This window comes from Tribolium madens, unplaced genomic scaffold (assembly GCF_015345945.1).
Source record: "Tribolium madens isolate multiple individuals breed KSU strain unplaced genomic scaffold, Tmad_KSU_1.1 Scaffold_91;HRSCAF=231;Tcas5.2_LG7, whole genome shotgun sequence".
NCBI lineage: Eukaryota > Metazoa > Arthropoda > Insecta > Coleoptera > Tenebrionidae > Tribolium > Tribolium madens.
The window spans coordinates 7,161,137-7,181,995 of record NW_025401063.1 but is presented as its reverse complement, the minus strand read 5'-3'; the positions used below and the strand labels follow the sequence as shown (position 1 = coordinate 7,181,995).

The 20,859-nt window shown below is 31.5% G+C and overlaps 1 protein-coding gene across 2 annotated transcripts in view; it reads right to left on the bottom strand.

Moving 5' to 3' along the window:
* Nucleotides 1–8,249: 8,249 nt before the first annotated feature.
* The window catches only part of LOC123012081 (protein doublesex), a 49,320-nt gene continuing 36,710 nt past the window's right edge, over nt 8,250–20,859 (bottom strand). For both annotated transcript variants that reach the window (XM_044409864.1, XM_044409865.1), the window contains exon 5: nt 8,250–9,019. The gene's annotated coding sequence lies outside the window, so the exon portion shown is untranslated. The remainder of the gene's footprint in view (nt 9,020–20,859) is intronic.

Below are 20,859 nucleotides of genomic sequence, written 5' to 3'. Positions count from 1 at the left end.
GATTTTTCTTCGCAGTTGGCCATGAAAAAATGTTGCATCTTCAACTAAAAGGATTTAAACTATATTATTCAACCACTAATGAAAGAGTTTTTTCTAAGTACTAAGTAATGAAAAAAACCCAAAATAAATCGTAAATCAACTTATTGGCGACTAATAACATTTCTTGGTTTTCAAACAAGCTAACATTACCATTGTAACTTCTAGTGATACATAGAGTGTTGTAAAAAAAGCCGCTTTAATTTTTCAATAAAATATATTGTATATGACACAAAAATGACGATGTGGCTATTCAAATACCCGTTTATGTAGAACGTTATCCAACATCCATTAGATCATCAAAAAAATGTTTTTTCTAATTGTGTTGACTGATAACACATTTGTTTTTCCTATTTTTGGATTTTTTAAACAAATGTAATAATTTTGTTCTGAGGCGCTCTCATATTTGTTCAATACTTCTAACGTACCGTATTTTTTTAATCTTTATAATTTTATCAATTTTTTCATCTGTTTTACAGTTCATAAAACTCTTATTAATTTGATTATTATTTACACATTTGGAGTGAAATAGTTTTTCCATGGCCAACTATTATCAAACAAAATATGTATTTCACTTTTTAAGTATAATTATAAAAAAATATTCTGTTATAAATGTATATTTTTTTAGATCAGAAAAAAATTAGCTTTTCAAAATTGCCATAGCCGCCTATAATTTCCATTTAAAAAAATACAAGTTTATTTTATTTCGGCTAAACCACTAACTGAAAAAAAAATTAACTACATTATTAAGTTCCTCGTAAAAAAGTGCCTGTATAATGTCTTTATTTCAATTTCAATTTCAATCTTCTATAATAACAACGATATAATTTTTTTTAGATTTCGCCAAAATGTCAACTTTTGTCTGTAATTCAAAAACAAAAGACGATAGCGGAATGCGGTTTTAACCAATATTTTTTTCTCAAAAAATAAGCTCTAGAATGTATCACTCGTTTTTGGCTAAACATCTTAGTTTCGGAGATTCCCTATTCAGACATCCAAAATGCAGCACCCTGTACATATTTATTTTAGCAGTAGTGGCTAGTGAAGTATTATGGTATGATATGACGTATCCAAGAGGTATAAGCTAAATAATATTTAGAAGACATTGTTATACGAGTATGAAGTTAATACTGTTGTGTGTTGTGTGAACTACAAAATTTGTACCACATGTAATTAAAAATAAATAATAAAAAAAATGTGTTTAGTTTATTAACTATTTAATTTTATATGTTAGATAAAAAATGGACGTTTTGATAAAATCACTACTACTAATTAAAATAATAATTGTTTTTTTTTGTGTCCATTTGAACCCATACATAAAACATTTTTGTACTATTTTTCAATAAGGATGCTCTACTCATTTTCTAAACAATAGTTATTTTTGTTACACAGTTTTTGCGGACGAATCGTTGCTGTTTCCGGACGAGGTGAAACCGAGTCTAGAATAGCACATGAGTCCGCAAAAACGTTTTAGGTATGTACGTGTTACAAACAAGATTTTTTTGTTAAAGCTCCCAAAAATTTCGCCACCATAGTCCGGAAAAACTGTTTTTGGGGACTGAGTCCTAAAATAACCATTTTGCGTACTACTTTATTGAGTCCGGAAAAAACTCATTTTAGGAACTCAAATGAGTCCCCAAAACAGCTGCTTTCGGGAGCGAATACAAACAAAAATTATTTTTAAAATGTCTTAAAGAAACCACCATATTTATGTTTACCTTACTGAATAATTATATTTCTATAAAATTGCCTTTAAATTATCCAATCAATCATAACTGGAAACCAATTTATTGGTAATTTGTTTTCTAAATTAAAAATAATTATTGAATATTGTAATACGTCCACTTCTGCACTGTCCAAAAATGGAGAAGAAATTTAAAAAAATTACATAAATGAAGCTTTTGGCATGGTATGGTTTATTTGAAATATGTTGTACCTACTTAATATATCTAATTATAAAAATCCGTCTTGTTTAGCAAGTTTTATTATCTCATTATTATCCGACCAAAAACTAAAAGTCTCTTGTATAGGGAAGTCACCAAAAGATTATTTTGCCAAAAACAAGGGTGTCTGTGGACACAAAAACAATTCAGATTTAATTCTGCATGTTTTATTCGCGTTTTTATGCAGTAAATAATGAATAACAATACTATTTCTCTGTTGTAATAATTATTCTTTAATAAATATATGGTGTGTTAAAGGAAAATGGTTTTCTCTGGCTGAGCTTTATTACTCACGTTAATATTTTCATGTGTATGTAATTATTCTTACTGTGTAGTTATGTTGAAGTTTATTACTTGATTTATACTTTATTTATATTTGCCTACTAATTACAAATTGTTATTTTTATGTCATAATAATTCCAAGTTATCCTTTATTTCTGTCTATTAATACGCAGGTGGCCAACAACAGCAAGTGTTCAGTTATTCATTTTTCTAAATGTTTTAAACATTTAAATTGTTAGTGATAAATAATAGTTAGTGAGCTTGTTGAAAACCAATTTACCGAGGAATCCAAAAATAAAAAGATATACAGAATGTTCCATTTAAAATACTTAAATTGATTTTCTTCCAATGAAACAGGAAGCAGCAATGATTGAGCATTTAGGTAAAGTAGATCCACCGGAGGTCAAAATTTTGCACTTTATTGTATTAAGAAAAGAATTGTTTAGGATACTTTTATGAGAATTAAGCTTGTATTATCCATTCACGAAGATGTTGCCGCTAAGCCATAAACCGTAACCCTTATAAATCTTCATAATCACCCTCCAACGTTCGTGCCTGTTTCTTTTGTTGTGAAAATCTAGGGTTTCGGTACCTACTCAATATGTCTATTCTTGTTTTTCCATGTTACTGTATGTTGTCGGAGTAAGAGGAAGATAGTAACGTAAAACTTTCAAATGAGAAGTAGAATTCCGGATGAGTGGTAACAAAAATGTAACGACTCAAATTTTAAAATTTATTTTATCCACAATCATTCTATAAAGAGACTTTATTCCACACTTTAGATGCGTATAAAGTACCACTTTATCCACTAGTGGAATAAAGTAACTTTATTCCATTGTTAGTAACCAGCACACCGCGTAACAGCTTACTACGTTTAACCGAAAGCACATTTGGCGTGACGTTTAAATGTCAGTTTAATTTTTAATTAAGTTTGGAATAATTTGGGCCTGTGATTGTGGATAAAACGTTATATTGCAGTCGTGTGTGATAAAACGCTATCTAACACTCTCTTACAATAAATAACTATAAAAATAGTTAACAAAAATTCGTTTTATAAAATGAAATATTGAAAATACGATACATGTACACTCGAACAAAATAAAAATGACGCCTCAATAAACCAGCCCCTGCTGGATGCCGAACCTTTTAATCGCAAGCAGGCAGGGTCGTAAATTATCGGACTGCAAACTTGACGTAGTTTCAAGATTTCTTTAGGAGCTGATTTGCAGGAAGCGAAATAAAAATTTAATCTTTTACAATCTGTACAAGCAGATTACCTTTAATATATGTAGAATGCTTCCTTGAGTACTAATGAGGACTGCCTACGTAAGAAACTGCTCCTTACCAGAGACAAGACTACTGTGTGATATAAATAATGCATGTAATTATAATTTAATATTATACCCTCGCAATTAGTTAATATCTGTCGTGGTGCCGTATATATTAGAGTAACTTATTTTTTTATCTTATAAAAATACTACCACCGTCTTAATTTCAGTATATCGTACAAGATGTTTTAATGGAGAATCAATGAAATTAAGAAATTTTTTATTTATATTTACTTTGGTGAAGAATTATTTTAACATAATTTCAGAAATTTTTAAGTTTTATTATTTTTATTACATTTATCCTGAACTTCATTCAGTTCCTAATCAATAAATTAAAATTAATGAAGAGTCTCGTTAAAAATTCCTAAGTTTTCATTTTTACACTATCCAAAGTTGGATACTAAAAACATAATGGCTGAATTTATCATTTATAACTTGATCAGTATGAAGTAATATTTTTATGCGGCTAAAAAGAAAATATTTTATTACATAATAAGAAAAACAGTGCTTTCAATTGCTGACATGAAAATACAAGAACTTAAATAATAAAACTTAGCCAATAAAATTGGTTTATAGGCAATAAATTTTCAGTCGTAAAACCTTTAAATGTAGGTAGGTCTGTGAGTTGATAGCATATCTCGGGCATCAAGGTAAGTATCTTTACTTGTTTTAATTTAAAGTAGCAGCTTTTATGGATTTCATATAAAACTATTTGAACCTTCTTACCTAGCGATTTCATCCATATAATCCCCGCCTTCAACTTCAATTTCAAGAAACTAGTCACAAAGGTCTTGCAGCTATACAAAACTTATTCCTTTCAAAAAAGAATTAAAAAAACTGACCATTAAAATTGTGGCTTAATGCTAAAGAGTCAATGTCAAAATTTACTCATGTGAGAAAATGGCAATTCAATTAAATGTTTACAAAAAATTATTTCCAATTAATCTTAGATGAAGTCCAAGTTTTTACTTAGAAACTGTAGTTCAGATGTACATAAGCGTATAGTACATATGTACATACAGGGACATTTTTTATTAGTATACATAACCTTATGTATACTTAAAAAAAAAACGAGTCAACTTCAATGTTACTATGGCAATTACGATTAGCCGTTAGTCTAGTCATAGGCAACCAATATTAGAAAGGCTTAAATAGCGATAAATAAAAGACAAACTTTTAAAAACAACAAAAAATATGTAATTAAATATTAATTAAAAAAAAAATTAAAACCCATCAAAACATGAAAAATATCTAATAATTAAAGCAAGTGTTCAAAATGCTTTCCTTGCAGTTCCAAACAATAACCCAAGCGATTTTGAAAACCCCGCCACTGCATTCCTGATAAATTCAAGATCTACCTTATTACATTCTGTACGAATACGTTCTTTCAGCTCTTCTAAAATTTTGCATTGGAACATTAGTATAAATTTTTATTTATACCCCCAAAGAAAAAAATCGTTAGGTGCCAAGTCTGGCAATCGTGGGGGCTATGCGATGGGACTATATCTCCCGATTCACTTAGGTGTACATGTGTGTATCATAAATGGTATTAACTTTTTAAGGCTGCGCTTTAAGTTTCAAGACTGATACTTGATACAAAATTTTAGTATTGAATATTTTAACATCTAGTACCCTCTAAAAGCTTGAAATGTTGGTCGCCTAACCTATGAAATTGACCCGGTTTTTTAACAGTATACAAGTGATTCTTAAATAGACCGACAAATTTTATCCTTGGTAGTATTAAATGAGAACATGCTGGGAGAAATATTAAAAAAATTCTTTGTTTAACCGTTCTCCAAATACAATTTATTCAAGTTATTTTAGAGGTAAAGCGTACGCCATGACATTAATTTGATGAAAATGTACATGATCATTGCAACAATTCATAAATGCCGTAAGTGGCACGGATCAAGGGGGTTCTGCCTCTAAAAGATATAAACATAAAAAGGGTACAGATTGTCTCCATTTATCCTTGGGAAGCTCTGATAAAATTTTGTCAGTCTACTTAAAAATCACCTTTTACATAGGGCTATGTATACCAAGAAAAAAATGTCCCTGTATAATAGGTATCTTTGATACGAAAATTGATGTTATACAACCATTACTTTTCTCAAGTTGCTTTGCGATAATTCGGTCGAGAATTTGGTCAGGTTCATTATTCCTCGTAAATCACCCTGTATGTATTTAAAATTAAAAATTAGTACATGTTGCATAGTAGCATTTGCCCTTTTAGCTTAAAGTCACAACAATACAGGGTGTGTCAGAACTCGAGCCTCAGAGAAAATTTTTAAGTAAGGTAAGATATCAGGAACATAGAAAAAATGTTGAAAAAATCTGTCAAAAAATTTCTACATTTATTTTTTGACTTTGACATTTTTTTATGTCTATTTAATGATACTGATGATGTTTATAATTATTTAGGAAAGGTACAATGGCGAGCATTAAATTTTAGTAGACAATGTCATTCTCTTATCTGTCAAAATTAGACAGGGAAACTACTTTTTTTGACCAAAAGATGAAGTTTGAAAATGACATTACCCACCAAAATTTTATGCTCGCCATTGTACAAAAAATTTGCTAATAAAATCCACAAATAACCTTCCTAAACAAAGTTATAATTTAGGATACTGCTTCCTTGTTTCCTCTTCTAATAGCCTCTAGCAAAAAAACTTGGAAAATTATTTTTTCAACAGAAATAAATAGAGTCAAAGTGCAAAGTTTAAACTCTTATAACTTCGAAATTTTTATAGATTTAAACATTTTTCCATGTTCCTGGTATTTTACCTTACAAGGTATTTTTCGCTAAGGTGCATGTTCTGGCGCCTATTATAGTTCAAAAGCATTTGAAATATAATAAAAAATAGTTATTTACGTATTCAAGGTTGTTAAGGTCGCAACGACCGAAGGAGTTGTTTGAGGTGCTACGTACAGTGATGGACAGTGAATTTCGTCCACACAATTTTTGTTCACAAAAAATCACTGTAGCTGTTGTCATGATAACTGACATTCAAATACGTATTGTCAAATTTAATCAAATTCGAAAATGCCTGCAATAAGGAGATACATTTAGTAAAATAAAAATTATCTAAGAAGGTATGTCTCAAAGACATGTCTTTACACTTTTGGGCATAACAAATACTATTTCAAAGGACAAAGGTAAAAAGTAGCAAGAAGCATGGAGCATTCTGTCAACATGACAAACGTTAATCAAAATTCTGAAACAAGGTTAGGAAAACAAAAAAAAACACGATAGTCTATGGCCGGTGATACGGTTTTTGTTGTTGTCATTTGCCTTCAGAAAATAATAATTAATAAAAATGAAAATGCAATAAAACTTATGATCGCGTTTAAAGAATGAAATGTTGCTTTATTTCTAACTTTTGCGATATACTTTTTTTGGGAAAATGGTAACTAGATTTGTGTAAAAATCCGTATATAATTGTTTTTGAATTAAAAATTGAATAAAATGTAGATAGTTGTCATCCTCAGCTCTTTCTCAAAAAAAGCTTAATCGTGATTTGCCATTTAAAGAAAATGAAAAATTTTGCAGAACTCAAAAATTTTTTTTTGAGAAAAATTGTATTCTTGATAAAACGTCACATTTTTATAGTAGGTAAGTAACCTAAAAGTCAAAGTAGTGGATACAATTTATTATTAAACTTCATTCATGCGAGAGGCTTATCACCTATTAGCTTATTATCTTTGACTTTAACGTACGTTTGTTAACATTTCAACCATTTATCTTCAAGCAAATTAACACCAAACGGACCAAACATGATGCAATAAATGATAACTACTTACCTTTTTCTGATATTTACGAAAGTAACTTACCTGTTGGCAGGTATATTTGAAGTAAATGTAAAAATGTACACTCGCCGGCAAAATTGTCACATCAATTTTGAATTGAATTTTTTTATTGAAATAATGCTTAAAAAATAAATGCATCAAAAATTAATTAATTAACTAATTAACGTTAAGCTAAACTAAAATTACGACTTAAACTTCAACAATTAGGTTTTTTTAATTTAATGAATGTCAAAAGAAACAAAAAAGCGAATTCCGTGCGGATCAGTTTTTTAGTTTAGATAAGCTTTTGTTACATTCGGAGGCAACCTTTAATACCTAGTATTGCCTCCTCTAGCCTGGAAAGAAGCTGTTTTTAATTGTTGTCTCTCGAAAATTAGCGGTGATTTTGATGATTTAACATTTATTCAGTAAACAATGAATCTACACCAATTGTTTTTGAAAAATCCATAGTCGACTGAGTTACTTGATAATGCTACTATCCTATTCATCAATTTTAGTACTATTTCAGAACCATTTAGAGCCAGTTTCATAATCAAATTAAAGGAACTTTAAAGTTAATGTTGGTTTAGAATATAAAATTTTGGTCAACATGTCTGTAGTAATCAGCACATTCTCAACAACATTTAATTTAAAGCTCCTTTAAATTCGATTATGAAAATGGACCTTAGCCATTTTAAATCTTAAAATTTGAGTGGTGCGATAATTATGTCGGTCAGTGTATATTTCCAGAGTGAGTTATGTGACAGGATGGAAAAGTGTGGAAAGTATGAATTAAAACTTCAGTTGTAAATACTTTACAATTTTTTATTTTTACCTGAAATTTGTTATTTTATGAGAAAATAAAACAGCACAATAGTAAACATAACTATATTGAACTATACATTTAGAAGACGGTATAATGCTTAAAGCTATAATGTACTTAAAATTTATACCATACATTTTATAAGTATTGATTAATACATGTCGTAAATGACCTGCTATTTAGATAGGGATCACTGCCGTACCACAAAACCGCAAAACCATTTAAGAAGTGCCTAAATGCGATAAAGCCATAAAAATTTAGTGATTTTTTATCTTATACCACATTCTAGTTAAAGTTGATCGTTGAGGAAGTAAAGTTTTGTAAACTCTTATAACATTCTATGAACTAACATTAATAATTCGGTCAAGTTCTTGGAAGTTAAGTAACACTATAGTGTAATATTAAGTCATTTAATATCACAAGGCCTTTAGTTCTGGCCACAAACCTTAACATGTAAAAACACTCAAACAAAACATCTTTTCAGACACTCTTTGTACAAAAAATAACTTTAAATTCTATTTACATTAAATATTATTGTATTTAACAGAACACACAGAAAGACTGAAAATTACAATTTTGGGACGTCTTTCGTTAAGCAGCATATTGAAACATTGTGAAATTTTTTTATTCCAACTGTTGGAACTCAAGAAATTTATTGCTATGATTATTACAGAAAATTATTGTAACGGCTAGGACGATTATTACACTTTTGGAGACGGATTGATTTGGAAGAGTAACATACTTACTACATTCAGTGTAATACAATTTGCATTTACAATCACAAAACAGTCCCCTTTGTGTTTAACGATGTCCCGCAACGTCTGAAACAATGACATAAAAATCAACTTCATTAAAATGTCGTTTGGTGTACAATAAAATTTAAAAAAATTGCTAAAACAACGAATTTCCGTCACCTTGAGAACATATTATACTCAGCAAACTACTAATTAATAAAAACCCATTAAACTTTTATTATCACCGCACTGGCCATAGTTAATTTGTATAATTGCCCACAAACTAAAAATGTTTACGAGCCATAAACTATAGCAGAATAAATAATATGTTGGTATACCTGTAACTGTTTCATTTTTATTGCAAAATGGCGGCTACATTTTGTCATTTATGCATAATTTCGTTTATATCAGTTTTATTTACGGCTTTTTAATGGCTATTGTTAACTGAAAACGTGCTCAGAATGTATTGTTTTTTTTTCTGACGCGGGGCGCAAAAAAAACCGCTGGACTTCACAGAGCCGGACCCGCGCTTAATTTAGCCGGCATTTTACAATATTTCGTTTCAAGCTTTGACGTTTATTCCATCAATATATCAATCCTCCAATTATTACAGATAATTTATTGAGATTTAAGCCTCAATTAACTAAATTATAATTCAGAGGTTAAGAAAAAAATGGAGGAGACATAAATTTGAACATTACCCTCACAACTTAACCCAAAAATATCATATCTGATGACATTTTAGGTTTTTTTTATTATTTTCAAGGAAGTTAAATGTGTTGACAAAATTTTAATCTGCAATATTGCCTTGAAAATAAAATCCGTCAGGCGCTTGAAGGCACTAAAATTTGTAACGTTCGAAATAGAATTCGCATGTCTGTGGCTGTCCCACTTAAAATTTAACGACGTGCATGTTTCTGCTTAGCAATTATTTTCAGACAAAGTTTTATGATTTTTAAGAATTTCTCATATGATTTGTGAGCCGACAATGAAAAACTGTCGTAAATTATTCAAACGTATTACTATACATGCAACTACTTATTATAATAATCTTGTGCAAGGTCCAGACGGACAGTGGAACGGATTTTATGGATCTCAAAGTTGGAGATGTTAGGAGAAATAAAACGAATTTCGCCAGTCGAGCCGAACAAATTTATGGTTCACGTTATTATTCACACTGGAAAAGCTATAAAGTCCATCTAAAGTGTAATTATAATTTTGTCACCCACAAAATGTCAGAATGCAGTAATCTCTAGGTCGTTTTATCAAGACAGATATTGCACTAATTGAAAGAACAGGTGTAGTCATCCCAATGCGGAGGTTTTAAAACGCACTTCGAGAACATAAAAATTAAGTAATGCCAGCCAGCCATTATGAAGCAAAAATGAAAAATTTCAAAGACAAAATAAACCTAAATTTTATGGAAAGTATTGGGCCATTTCCCCTTTTAAAATATTTATTAAATCAATGGCAACGTATTTACTACAAAATGCTAATTAATTAATTTAATTTTGATCCTAAAATGTTAGCTTTATTTTAGGTCAAAGACGTAAGAATTTTATTATCGGAATGCAAATTGCAGCTGCTGAAAAGCCATTTTATTAGGTACAAGTTCCAACAATTTATTGTTGTGCAAACCAGTCGTTGACGTAAATTTCTTAATTTTCTGTAAAGCAATAATTGCCATCCTCTTCTCTCCGCACAAGCTACGTTTCAAGGTATGTAATGAAAATGGCGCTTTAAAAAGAAAATGGCCGTTGTCGTACGTTACAGCGGTTCCCATGGATGGTTTTGTACTACAACACCCGGATGGTTGTTGTGATGTGGAACGCCGTTTTGATGCTAGTTAAAACTTGTTGTGTTAAAACCTCGCGAATCATGGGCCATAAAAGCTTTGATGTTGGATGTGCCGTAAATCATGAGGCGCGTAGCGCTATAGAATACATGCTTCTTCCATATTCTGTGTTCGTGGAATGAGATGTGCATATATTTATTATCTAATAATAATTCTACAAGCTATTATTCTAGAGGTCTCATTTACTAGACAACGGTTAACGTTGCGGTGGGACTACCAAGCTTGACCTCACATGGTCATTTCTTTAAATAAATCCAACACATAAGAAGGCTCAAAAGCTCTTTATCCGTGTAGCGTTATTTTTTCAAGAGCGATTTTCAGTTGAGTAAAAATGTAGGTATATTTCATGTGGAAGTGTAACAGAATTGCACAAGACAATATAGATTTCTGTTTTAAAAATGTAAAAAAGTCATTAATTACTAATAAGTTGAAACTTAAGAAGTTTTTCACTTTTTCTCTTTTAATTTAATGGTCTCGACAATTGCAGTAATTTCCGAATTTATTATATCAAAAACCCACAATTTACAACCATGTCGCCTCGCTCATTTATTATAAATTAATTCCATTGCACCAATTTGTTATTTAAATAAAACTGAATTTACATATAAGTTAACAAGAATAAAACTGATGTGGAACTGAATCATATCAATATTCACAGTAGTTTTATCTACTTGTAAGATGTTAATCTCTTAAAAAGTACATTTTATATTCTCCATAAAATACAAATCCAAATGATTATGAGCCGTCGAAAGACTCATGTCAATGTTAACATTTATATGACATTTTTAAAGCCATGAATGTCACTGTTGAAAGTTTTCATAATTTTGTTACAAATTAATTTAAAATGCATTATGTGTTAGTAAAAATTTAAATACACACTCTAATAAGACTTCACGTCCAATTTAACTGTCGTAAAACCTTTTACGGAAGGTGCACCAAGTACATATTTAACAAAATAAAATAAAACAATGAGGTACTCGTAATAATTAAAGTAATGACTGGCAAGTGGATAATTAATTTTAAGACTTTAATTTTGGCGAAATATCGAAGAAGAAAGCTTCGGAACGTCGTCTCATAAAACTGTTAATCCAAATACCTCCTTCAGTCTAGAACACCGAGGATGAAAAACAAGACCGAAAAAAGCAAAGACCTTTGAAAAGAGCACATAAAAGTCAGGAAACACATATATTACAAAGTTTATATGGGTTAGACTTAGTCTGTAAAAGAACCGACAATAAAAGTATCCCAAAACAAAACAAAGGTGAAAAATTTTAACTGCCCCGCACAACGTACATAAAAACCTATGCCAAAAAAGTCAATCGTAAAATGACTGTTAGTTAAAGTTATGAGTTGAGAACCATAAAGTAGGTCTGCAGTTTAGTAAAATGCTTTCCACTCTTCGAAATGGAGCTTGATTACTGCAGGACTTTTGGTCCTGCAAATTGCAGGTTTCCGTTTGACCACCCATACTTTCAATATTCTTGTTACTTAAAAACATATAATTTGTGAAAACAATAAAATTGAATCTTTGTTACCAACAATTTTAAAAAAATATTAACAAAGTATAACGGTTTCATTAGCATTTGAAAGGATTCTTTTTACTACGTCCAAAATTTAGTAACTAGAATCACACATCAAAAGAAACTCGTAGACTGACATAATTAGGTAATAAACTGTTATAATGTATTCATAATACTTTTATGATCCTTAACAAAATGAAAAGCGGCTCCCTAACACCAAGTGGAACATAACAATTGGCGGTTTCTTTAACTTGATCCATTTGTTGAAAAGTCGTAACCCATAACAAGCAAGAAAATGAATAGATTTTATTATCCTATTATAACAATCTACATTAGAATGAATCTAACTAATGTTAAGTAAAAAGTGCAAAATTCTAAATTGACGTACATATTTATTGTTTTAGATATTTTTAAATTTTGTAAAGGATTTCCAAAAATTAGATAACTGTAAAAAAATAAGTAAATTTAGAAAAATAAAAAAATCACAAAACATTTTTATGAACTAAATAAAATTTACTCTCGTAAAGTTCAAATTTAAAAGATAACAGTTTGAGTTTTGCAGCTGCAGCAACCCTATTAAACATTTTGTAGCTGTTTGTTTAGAAACCAATAGTTGAGAATAAAGTCCTCGAAGTGAAACCTAAATACCTAATGCCTTTGATCTAGTCATCCGCCGAAGATTTACTGACTTGAATTACGATCCATCCGTAGAGCGCGTTGCGAATCAAATAGCACATTTTATACTCGACCACTTAAAGCACCTGAATTTAAAATGAACAATGAAGCGAATAAATAAGAAAAGTGTTTAGAAGCGGACGAATATTTGGTGAGCAATTTTCGCTTTTGAACCAAGTCTAGGCATTACATAATACATAAAACCGGCTATAAATATATTTTACAATTTCGTCAAGTGCGATATAACTTTGGTATGAATAAGGTATGGAGTTATAAAACTGAGCCACATCTTGCTTATTGAATCGAATTTTATAACGACTGGTTTATATGGCGGATTCAGAATTAATGCCCGCCTAAGGCAAGCACACACGTTTCAAGGAACTTTAATTAAGATAATAAAATATGCTTTTGGCAGTAGTGATTTTGCAAACTGTCCCTTGAATGATACGAATCTTAGGACGACTGTAATAAAAATCAATGACAAACACGAATTTCAATGGTTTGTCGAGTTGCTCTATTGATCCATTCACAAGATCGGTCTATTGAAAACTATACGAGGATAAAACTTTAAATTTATTTCATTGCTTCCTTTAAATAGAGAATAACGGTTGAGAATTAAAGCCACTTAAAGCCACCATTTGTCAAAATTTTTATGGCCAGGTTAGATTTTATAAATAAAGCACCCATAAAGTATTTTATAAAAGGTATATTACTCATATCTACATAACAGGCATTCCTTTTAAAATGGTATTAGCCACTCTAAAAGTTCTTCAGCCAAACTTATTACCCTGTATTTAACGATGGAAGTAACAAATTACGCATGAGTAGCATTAAGCACTTTTTTAACTTTTAATGGTTAAAAAAATAAATATACGAAGAAGGTAATTTAGTAGTTAATTAAAACATAATCAGTTCGGAAACTTTAAAGCATATAAAATCCTATTAGCAACTTTATTCGCCTATAAAGCAAAATCTGATAAAGAGCCGTCTATTTTGATAATTTGTTGTATAGACCTTTTTTAAGGGCAAATTTTATTATGTGACTGCTTTATGTATTTGCACCCCAATTTTTATAACGACCAGTGGTAAACAACAAAAAGCTTGTCAGTAAAGAAATTTATAAATTTCTTTAGGAACTTTTAAACTACCTTAATTACAGTTCTTACATTAAAGAAAATAATTTATGAAGTACTTGCGCTGCTTTTCATAAGCATCACCTCTTCTAAAATACGTAACAGAAGAAGCTGTCAATTTGATACACCTTTACAAAATGAGACTACTTTAAACAAAGATCAGGTCATAAAAATGTTTCCTAAAAAATTAAAATAATACTTTAAAGATAATTTACAAAAATTATAATGCACTTTAACAAGCATGGAAAAGTGGGAAATCTCAACAAAAATGGCTATTTATTATGAAAAATAAATGACATGGTTTATAAACTTGCACTACCGCAAAAAGTCATGCATATTGTTTCAGAATTGAGGTTGAAGTGTTGTTAATATTATAACCACGAAGGTAACCCTTAATTTACGAGGATCTAGTTTTATGTCCCCATCACATAATCCAGTAAATGTAACGAATAATCGTCACCTTGGTTATTGTATTTATACATACCTTGTTGGATATTAAGTATTTATGTGCTAATGTGTATCAATCACATAATTACATATTTATCAATTGATCAAATTTTAATTATGTCACATATTAATATAATTGGAAAACGAGAAACAAACACATCATGGGTGGAGTTGGAGTAGAACATACATGATATATTTTATAAATTACCGATGAATTTTGATTACATTATTCCGACTCACTGCTACATTAAACGGCATACAATTCAAAGATTGTCTATTGTTTAAATAACAGTTGCCTATTGAATGATACATTATCATGAAGTTACGAATTACTTTTTTTCTAAATGGCCAATTTTAACTCAAATTGTTTTACTAAAAAATAACAATTAAAAGTTATGCCTAATAAATAAATTCAATTTCTAGTCGACAGCACACAATAAAACCATTGTCGATTAAACAATAATATTCTTATGCTACCTCCACCATCTGACTTCAATACACAATGACACGCAAAATTAACACTGGCCAAAAATTAAAATTCTATTCGTGAAATTTTGTAGTTTAAAAATTATACAAAACTCAGATAAGACTAAACAAACTATTTAAGTTATATCCTCACCTTTAAAAAAATAAAAATGAAAAAAGTTATAGGTGTGTAGTTATAAATGGCTAGTTTTTGCTTAATTAAGTATAACTTAATGTTAATGATTACACATGCTCAAAAACTTTTTAGTCGTATCTGGCATCTTCGAAATAAAACTGATGACATTAAGTTAGACACAATTAAATATCGATTTAAAATTCCTGGAGAAGAGACGATATTTAAACATCCGCCGCATTTTATGTGAGTTTTAAAGACTTCTGTGGGATATAGAGTATAGTGAAAAAGGACAGTGATAGGAAAAGACGATAAATGAAAATCGTCACAAGAGCTACAAAATATACACTTTAGAGAGTATTGCATTTTTTTGCATTATAAACGACTTACACATAGGACGTTATTCTCTCGTATACTAATAAAAATAATTTATAGAAAATTAACGAAAAAAAAGAATATTTTTGATGCATTTGTAAGAAATAAAACATAAAATAAAGCCCACCCTTAAAAATATTTGTATTGAACATAGATAGTGTAAATCTTTATTTCCAAAGCTCGTAAAGCATAGGACGAGACGTTTAAAATATTTTTGATTACACTTTAAAACATAACGTAGGTGAAACAATTTTCATAACAAACGTATGCAAGAGTAAAATTAATATGTAGGGAACATTTTGCAGTTTTATACGTCCATACATCTCTGTATAGGGGGTCATAAAATATAAACTAGCCCATAAAACGGCAGCAACGCCAGCAACGGCGGCATTCAGTACTATTGCTGGGCTATCCAGTTATCCTATATATCGACCGAAAAGCTTTACTTAGGCGAACTTTCAATTTACCCCAGGACACCGTTGCGGAATTTATAGCTCTTTTTAGCTTAACTGAAACTTACAACAATAATTGAACTGTAAGATAATTATTTTACTTGCTTCATCTACTACTTTAACAAATTGGATAATAAAAACAAAGAAGCTGCACTCTGATTTTACCGAACCAGAAATAACCATAGGTAAGTAAGAGTAGGCATTACTCTACCTATTTAAGAAAAACTCTTTCACTGATATTACCTTTTTGTAACTACTGCTATAAAACGAGTTCTTTGGTCCAACTAATATAAATTCTATTTAGTTTTTATACAAAAATTGTAATGCACTACAAACGACATGTGCAAGGTGAAAAAATTATAACTTTTAGTAAAAATAGAGTATACATCAATAACAAAAATTTTGAGAAAGCTGAATAATATGAGAGAAAATATTACCCCAGTCTCTAGAATGTGATTGATGCATTTTTAAATTTTATGACAGCATAAAAATAGGAACTGTGTTATCTGTTTCTGGCAAAGTTATTTAAATGTGACATACAACAATCACTTCGGTCGTAAATACATGTCTTCTTGTCGATTTGATCATATATCGGATTTTTCATTGCAATTGATAAATAAAATATTTCACGAAGAATAAAGTAATACAAATGTGTCAACTCGGTTGTGAAGCCAAAGCTTTCCGCTTATATCATGTAAATATAAGCAAAGCTTTAAAAGTCACAACAGAAGCAGCGCTTTGCAGATTACAATAACATTTATTTAAAAACTATTACTGTAAATATGTGTGTAAGACGGCATCCGATTTGTGTGTCTGTACGACTGCAGCCGAGTGCATATATTATACTTGAAATGCAATATTTTACAAATGCCATAAAATGGATATAAAGTGCGTTTTACGAGTCTGGTTAATGTTGCGGTACGTAGAATGGCTATACCAACTTATTCCCTTTCGGTCAGTTAAAATTTATTATTTCTGCATCCGCTTCAAACTAATTAAACCAAACCCTAATATAGTTAGCTAAAATGTAAGTAGTAATTTTGATTGTCCACCAAATTTTATTTACTGGACATGGAGTGTTAATGGTACCACCAGATTATCACTCGTTCCTTTAACTTACATTTGCATAATTAATTAACAAGATACAATGCCTGCCGCAACATTTTATTGGGCATTGGCAGACGCTGCTGGAGGTAATAAAATATAAATTAGCTGTTAGTGGGTATTAGAATGCACGTTAACAAAATATAAAGCTCTGATCATCAAAGAAGATAAAAGATAAGTCAGCTTGGTAATTACAAACGGCAATGTAGGTACATACCTAAACCAAGCTGGTTTTCTAACAACATGCCCACAATGAAGTGGCTATATATTATAGCAGAAACATATAATTGCGCATATATTTATGCATACATTTAAGATTTCAACAATACTAGATAATAAAAATCGTTTAATGAATGAATTAAGTACTCGTATTTTCTCAAGCTACTCTGTGCTGCTTGGAAGTGCAAAATGTCACATTAGTAGGCTTCCTCGTGTAATGCTGTCACTGCTATTTCGGTTACGAGCCGAAATTATGGCCCATAACACTCAGAACTCCTTTGCAGCAAAATATATCATTATTAAATTTCAATTCTACAAATTTATTATTGAAAATTATTGATTTGGTAATTCGCTTCCCTTGTTAAACATTTTTTGGCTTACACCATCTTGAAAAAAGTTGCGTCTTAAGAATATAAAAATTAAACTCACTTTTGAATCTTTTGTTTGTAGTTTTAAACTACATTTTTACTTTTTCAGATTCCATTAGGTATACTTTTGAAAGCGGATGAGATCTATGTAACGGGTATTTATTTAAATTTGGCGGCAAAGCTATCCATGAAAGTTTGATTGTGAACCAACCACCGTACTGAAAGTTATTAATCTGACGTATGACACCTCGGTGGGCGTGTTAAAAATTATGGTCCGTTCACAATACACACATATCACCACCAACTATGACGCCAAATTTAAATAATCACTCGTTATAAGTAATGAGACATTTTCCGGACAAGACATTTTTTAAACTAAACCCTACGAAAACATTTTTATTTTGAAGCGTCCAACTCTCACCACATAAGAATATGTGTTGTACCCAAGCAGCATTAGGACTATTAGGAGTCACATCAACGAAGTTTAAAGTAAAGAGAACTTTGTCTGAGTAGATTTATCGTAATTGCGTATATTTTTTTTTTGAACTATTGTAAGCGATTTCGATTGTAACAACCTTGGATAATATGGAGCATAGCGAAATCGGAACCCGATCATATTTTATGTTTGTTTTGGGAGAGGCCATGTAGGGTTTTGGGCAGAATGAGTTGAGCCATCAAATTGTAAAGTCGAAATGGTGTGTGAATATAGATTTTGTTATTAAAAGTGTGTTTTATTAAATTTGATATTAAGCTAGTGCTTACAGAGCAGCGGTGGGATAGGTGATCTGTGCGTCTTGCCGCCTAAGTGGCCAAAGTGGCCGATTGGGCCAAAAACTATTTTGTAGTGAATAGAGAACATTTTAAAAGTGTGAGAAGAATAAGTGTACAGAGACCTAATTTTAAGATAAGATTTAAACCGCAACGTGCGAGTTAATTTAATTGTTACGTGTAAGTTAAGTTCAAATATTATTGATTCACGAAAAGACACCGAGTACGGTCTCGATCACGTACTCCTGAAATTGACGAAAAGCGTCGTCGCCGAGAAGGTCGGTCGCGGAGGCAGCGTTCACATTCGCGTTCGAATACGCGCTCCAGAAATGACTCACCGATTAGTGACGGAAAACAACTTCTACAAAGAGATGATGTCATCACTCCAGAACCTAGTGAACGGCATCAAGGAACTGGGATGATAAACGAAAATCAACCAACACAGGTACCAAATTCTGATATTATTTCAATAAATCAGTCCACGGATAGTACTCGCATAGAACACCTGGAGCGACTTGTTGAATTACTATTATCTGAAAGAGGTGTTCAAGGCCAGGGAAGCAGTTCCCAATTTATTGTGAAACCAGACTGTATTCCACTATTTAGTCCGGGTGATCCAAATTTATCATCCTCACGTTGGCTAGAAAATATTGATAAGTTGGCTCAAATTAATTCGTGGAATGAAAAGACGATCATTTACCATATGCAAAGTCGTCTTGCTGGACTTGCCAAAACTTGGTATTACAGTCTACCAAACTACGATTTAAACTGGGGACAGTGGAAAGAGTTGATACTTAAAACTTTTCCCGATTAGCGAGATTTTGCTAGTACGTTACGTAAACAATTGGACGAATCGTGGACCCAATACTACTTTGAAAAGATGGGTCTTCTCCCAGCGTGCGGCATTACAGGACCTAACGCGGTCTCTTGCGATTTAACAATTCAGACTGGAGCACGAGCGGGAAGCTATTTAACACCAGAGGATTTGTATCGTGAATATTTGTCCACATTGGCAAATCAATCCTCATCAAAACATGTACCATTCGTACAAACTCAGAGACGTTCTGTGCAACAAAGGCTAGGTCCCAGTTCCAGCAAAGAGGAAAAGGAAAAAAAAGAAAAGATACTAAAAGATGACTGCTACTTTGTTAACTGCAAAGTAAATGGTCAACTACTTCAGGGTTATATTGACGCTGGTTGTAGCGTGGTTACTATACATAAATCGGATGCAAAACGTTTGCATCTTGATTGGGAGCCATCTAATTTGACAATTAAAGGTTATGGGGGTGGATCGACTCGAGTTCAAGGCCAAATAAAGGCACGTAGAAGTCGACTTGTTTGAAGCAGAGGTCTCACTTACTGTCGTGGATGATCATCTTCAAGCAATTCCTGTCATGATCGGACAAACTTTTATTAACAAGGCAAACGTTGCCTTGGTTGTCCGTAACAATGAAGTCCGAATTTTTGATGCAAGCCTTATACAGTTACCACAAATTGATGACTTACCACCAGTCAAATTGAGCCTCTATTCAAAAGAGGATGTATATTCACATAACCTTTAATTGTCAAATTAGATGGCTCCCAATCAAGATGCAAACGTTTTGCATCCGATTTACGTATAGTAACCACGCTACAACCAGTGTCAATATAACCCTGAAGTAGTTGACCATTTACTTTGCAGTTAACAAAGTAGCAGTCATCATTTTTCTCAACGGTTGAACACACCATGATCTTTTTGGAAGTTTGTTTTCTCGTAAAGCCATCACTTTCATGTCCCAAACGATTACACAAGGTGCATACTTTACTTGGTTTGGGACAGTTTGATGCTAAATGTGTTCCGTCACCACAATTATAGCATCAAACAATGTATCTTTTCTCTTTTTTTCCTTTTCCTCTTTGCTGGAACTTGGACCTAGCCTTTGTTGTACAGAACGTCTCTGAGTTTGTACGAATGGTACATGTTTTGATGAGGATTGATTTGCCAATGTGGACAAATATTCACGATACAAATCCTCTGGTGTTGGTATATACCAGCTGACCAAGAAGTACCCGTGAGTGTTTGTTGCCACGAACAGTGCCTACGAGGGGGACATTTATGTCACTTACGGACAACGTAACAAACCCAATAGTGAATTTACAATTCCTCATTGTGTAATCTCAATTGTTGGCGGAATAGGAGTGATTCCTGTTCTTAACCATTCAGGACAAACCCTGCAGCAAAAAGCTTCGCAGCTATTAGCAAGAGGGCGTCCATGTACAGAAGATACCTCCTGGTCCACTTCCAGAACCACTTTTAAGGAGATGGTAAGTGTTTTTACTGTAATAAGTGAAGCGGAAGACAAGTATTTCACGAAAGATGACATACAAAATCAAATTGATTCCGATTTGGATGAAAAGCACAAACAACGATTAC